The sequence below is a fragment of the Leptonychotes weddellii genome, chromosome 4, assembly GCF_054177405.1.
Source record: "Leptonychotes weddellii isolate Sample4059 chromosome 4, ASM5417740v2, whole genome shotgun sequence".
In the NCBI taxonomy this organism is placed as follows: Eukaryota; Metazoa; Chordata; class Mammalia; order Carnivora; family Phocidae; genus Leptonychotes; species Leptonychotes weddellii.
In genome coordinates, this window is record NC_138372.1 from 14226320 (window position 1) to 14231736 (window position 5417).

At 36.8% G+C, this 5417-nt stretch overlaps 1 protein-coding gene across 1 annotated transcript in view; it reads right to left on the reverse strand.

Annotated features, from left to right (window-relative positions):
• Positions 1–4880, reverse strand: part of EIF4G3 (eukaryotic translation initiation factor 4 gamma 3) — a 228172-nt gene extending 223292 nt beyond the window's left edge. The window contains exon 1 of the mRNA XM_081816832.1: positions 4805–4880. The gene's annotated coding sequence lies outside the window, so the exon portion shown is untranslated. The remainder of the gene's footprint in view (positions 1–4804) is intronic.
• Positions 4881–5417: the final 537 nt, after the last annotated feature.

Genomic DNA, 5417 nt, shown 5'->3' on the forward strand with positions numbered 1-5417 from the left:
AAATAAATAGTGGCTTAACAGTCATAAAATCTAATTTCTCTAAATAAAATATTAAGCCAAAAATATACAACATGGTAAAATTTCATAGTTTATTTTTCAGAAGCATGCCAATTGAGAGAGCTATTAATAAAATACTTGAAATTAGCTCATTCCTCTTCAGTTTTGCCATTTCCTCTCTACCATATAATATATATTTCTCTTACTAGAGCTTAAAAACTACTGGCTTTATTCTTTTTCTGTTCATATAATCAATCACTCTCATGTAATTATGGCTATTAATAAAGAAAAATGACAAAAGTATCTCTCCCCTCCCTGATAAATGTTCCAAAGAGAAACTTCTATAAATCATGCTAAAATAAATAAATAAATGATAATCAGCCTAAAACATGTAACATGACAGCATTATAAAAATTGAGTTCTGGGGCACCTGGGTGACGTAGCTGATTAAGCATCCAACTCTTGGTTTCGTCTCAGTTCATGATCTCAGCGTCCTGGGACTGAGACCCATGTCAGGCTCCACACTCAGCACGGAGACTGCCAAGATTCTCTCTCCCTCTCCCACTCACCCCACCCACCTCTCTCTCTAGAATAAATAGATCTTTTAAAAAAAAAAAGTCCTTTTGATGCTTGTTTATCAGCAGAAAACCTATCTGAAATGCTGACATAAGGACATAAAAAGTCTGCATAACAGACATAAAAAAGTAAAATCTTTGATTGTATAATTTTTTAAGACTGGCCAGGATTCATGTTTGCCTTTCAAGGAATTCAACCAACTCAATTAAAGTGACATATGGGCACCATATGGTGAGACGGGAGGAGGTGAACTGAGGGTTAGCCTTTATTTTATGACACAGAAAGGATGCTAATGGACTTAGACACTAGAGAAATGGTGACCAATACATAATCTTGGGGCTGAGAAGAAGGGGGATTAAAAATGTCAAAACACCTGGTCACTACTCTACTCATTCAGTTAATGTGCACAACACTGTAGAAGTGAGGCAGAGACTTAAATTGCTAAGAATGGAAACAGCTGATCAAAAAAGTGAAGACTGCCATATTTTAAGGTAACTTTTTACTGCCTAAAATAAAATCTCTTATCCTTCCAGAATAGGCACTATATATAATTGGTGCACCCACTTTTTTCATTGACTAAAGGACTATATATATGGCAGTGGCTTCAAATAGTAAAAGTCAAATTTGATCTAACTCAAAAAAAAATTCAAAACCTTTGTTTCAAAACATAGCATGTAAACTCTGTAGCAGGCACTGTGCTATCATTCACAGGATTTAGATAACCTCCTCTCCAAAGTACTAAGTTTCCGAAGTCACATGTCTTCAATTACAAGGAATTTCAAAAACATGTCTAACACTTTAACTCAATAATTTCATTTCTAGGAAGTTATTCTACAAAAATAATCCAAAATTCAGAAAAGGCTTTAAATTCAAATAAGTTATTTCTAATAGGAAATATTAGAAACAACCTAATGTTTAACTTCTCACCTAAATAATGTTTACGTCTATTGATTTTTCTCAACAAAAACCCTGGTCCTCACCCAGTGTTCATCTGCATGAAAAGTACCACATTCATTCAGCTACTCAAGCTAAATCCCTAACAACACCCTTTGCTCTTCTTTCACATCTCACATCCAAGCTTTCACGATATCCTATTGAGTCTACTTTCAAAATACATACCAAATTTCACTACTCATCTCTTTTTCTGTACCACCTTAGAGGAAGCCACCAACATCTTCTGCCTATTTTACTATAATAACCTCTTAACTCATCTTCTTGCTTCCACTTCACCACCACAACCACCTGCCCTCGTCAGTCTACTCTCTATGGAATAACTACAATGGCCTTTAAACAGAAATTCAGACATACTGCTTTAAAGTTTCTAAAGGCTTTCCATCACATTTAGATTAAAATCCAAATTCTTACCATGGTAAATAATGCCCCAAATAATCTCATGCTCCAGATACTTCTCTGAATTCTATTCCCACCCTCTCTCTACTCCAACCACACTAGTTTCCTTGCAGTTCTAAGACCACATTAAGCACGTTGTTACCCACTAGGCCTTTGCACTACTGTTCCTTCTACTGGAAATATGCTTTCCCTAGAAATCTGCAAGGCTCACTCCCTCACTCCTTAGCTTTCTACTTAAATGCCTTTAGACAGAATGTCCAGGATTGTCCAGTCATTCTCCATCCCTTTATACTACTTCATTTTCATCAAGACACTTACTCCTACCCACTACTATATTGCACATATATTTGTTTACTTCCCTTCTATCCCACAGACCAGCATAAACTCTATGAGTAACAGTGGGTTTGGTTTGCTCACTACTATATCCACAACGCCAAACAGTGCCTGACATACATTAAAAGCTCAAGAAATATTTGTCAAATGTTCAGTGAATATTAAATTCTTATGACAAAATAGACAGCCATTTATTATTTACAACATGTCAAATAGCATAGGAGAAGCTAACATCATAATATAAACTGACAAAATAGAATCAAATATCTTACACAGAGTCTACAACACAGAAAAAAAGACAAAGGAAACTATATCAAAGAAATGGTTATCGGGGCGCCTGGGTGGCTCAGTTGGTTAAGCGACTGCCTTCGGCTCAGGTCATGATCCTGGAGTCCCGGGATCGAGTCCCGCATCGGGCTCCCTGCTCAGCAGGGAGTCTGCTTCTCCCTCTGACCCTCCCCTGTCTCATGTGCTCTCTCTCTCAAATAAATAAATAAAATCTTAAAAAATAAAAAATAAAAAAAATAAAAATAAAAAAAAGACTTTAAAAAAAAAAAAAAAGAAATGGTTATCGTAGTTGCTTCTAGAAATCACTCAAGATTACTAGAAATTTTCATTTTCTTTTACTTATCTTAATCTTGAAAATACTAATTGAATGGCAAAGAGTACTTTTATAATTAGGAAAAAATATATATTTTAAGAGTTCTGCCAGACAAAAATTCATTTTTTTGTAAAGATTTTATTTATTTGTCTGAGAGAGAGAACACAAGCGAGGGGAGCAGCAGGCAGAGGGAGAAGCAGACTCCCCACTGAGCAAGGAGCCGGATGTGGGGACTTGATCCCAGGACTCTGGGATCTTAACCTGAGCCAAAGGCAGACGCTTAACCGACTGAGCCACCCAGGCATCCCCCAGACAAAAATTAAGGTGACCTCAAGGTCAGTACTAACAAAACAAAACAAAACAAAACCCTTTGGCCTACAGAAGGTTTATGCCAGAAAAAAATTAAAGGCTGTTTTTCAATGTAAATTGAAGGTTCTCAATTACTAGGATGATCAGGCAATTTGTCATCCAAACGGAGTCCATTTTAACAGTCAGGGGGTTCAAATAATTTACAAGTGTTAACTGATCTGTAATAGGTGTAAACTGAGACTTGTTTCAGGGAAACCATCCTACCCATTCCTGCACAATAAAGTTTTAACTCTTCAAAACAATCTTAAAACCTCCAAAACCCATCTACTATCTCATCTCTACTTCTGCTACAAAACCTAACACAAATGCCACACTAAGCTGACTACTGGCCATTCCATTAAGCATGCCTCTGAATTTTAACTTCTTAGAAGGCCCTGTGTTCCCTACTCTGCCTAGAGAAGTTCTATACCGTCCAGCTTAGAGCCACTTCCTCAATGACGTGGCCTCTTCCTTTCCCATATATAGCACGTTTGCATCTCTACTTAAAGGTTCTTCACCTTGGGCTGATGAATGGTTTAATGCATATTTGTGAAATCCTGAAATTATATGTAAACACTGGGTATATGCTCTTTTTTGAGAAGAAAGCATTGTGGCTATGTTCAGATTCTAAAAGTAATTCATAACCCAAAAGGATAAGAATCATTGCTTTATCATACCACTTTAAATTACAATGACTTGTTTACTCCTCTTTCTCACCACTCTGAGTTTCTTTAAAGCACCCTACTTGGAGGGTGAGGAATTATTGGTATGATAAACTGAAATAAAAAGATGTCTGATTCTTCCGTTCTCCCTAAATTCTCTTATGTTCACTGTGAGACACCTGAAATCTGCTTTTAATTTTATGACCTTCATCCTCTACCTTTTAAATTTCCCTTCATTTATGAATTGGAATTAATCATTTAACATAAAAAATTAAATTTCCTGGATTAAAACCAGTGTTCTCATTTCCAAACATTTTTTGTATTTTTTTTTTTGTAATCAGAGAAGGGAAAAAATTAAAACCATTTAAATATTAAAATTAAAAAAATTTTAATATCAAAAAAGAAAATTAAAACTCAATGTCTTAAAGAGTCACAAGGCCAGAAGTGGATTTACAGAAAGATGAAAAAGGAGGAAAAAGACGACAGGTGTATGAGCCAATGTACCTTAAGACAATGTTTGTTTCACACTCACCTATTAAGATGATGGGGAAAAAAGCCTATTCACCTTTCTTTTTTTTTTTTTTTAAAGGTTTTATTTATTTATTTGACAGAAAGAGAGAGAGAGCACAAATAGGCAGAGAGGCAGGCAGAGGGAGAGGGAGAAGCAGGCTTCCTACGGAGCAGGGAGCCCGATGCGGGGCTCGATCCCAGGACCCCGGGATCATGACCTGAGCCGAAGGCAGCCGCTTAACCAACTGAGCCACCCAGTCGCCCCCCTATTCACCTTTCTTATATTAAATACACCTAATTCAATTTGGGATTTTAATGAACCTTTTGCTAAAAACCTTTCACATGCCAGTCAAACAAACATTGCTGTGATATCAAAGGCTCATGTGGAGGAAGTTAGGTACTGCGACAGCAGACCTCAGGTACTCACCGTGCTGTACACTGCCGAGACAGCAGGAGTGAAGATTCGGTCCTCGAGGGGCTGTTGCACAGGTCCTCTAGGGATTCTAGAAGAGCGAGTTAAGGATAAGAGAACTCAAAAATGCCTTGCTTTAGCATTAACAGAAAATTACCGTCACAAGGTTCTGTCAATGACCCAACTTTCGTCACCCAATTAGAGAGGTTACTCGTTTACTTCTCCACAAAACTGGAAAACAAATATTTCAAATTTCTTAATGTAATCAGATCAATCTCTCCAAAAGTGATTCCCATGATAAACATTCCATGGCAACTCAAAACAAATAAAATTATACAGGCCTCCACACTTTAGGTCCAGGATGAGAATCCACCACCTTTACTTTCTAGAGAAAAAGACTAAAGAAGTATAAGCAGGATATTCAGGAATATACACGGAAATTACTGACACAGTCTGTTCTGCTAACTACACAGAAATGGCAAATATAATTGTATCCTTGTTTTTCTATTTTAGCTGCCATTTTCCCCATATCAACCCACCAACTCCCCATTTAAAAAAAAAAAAAATGCTCTCCAGCATATTTTAAATAGTTCAGCATGTTGCCAGGATATTCTGTTAAAACACAAAA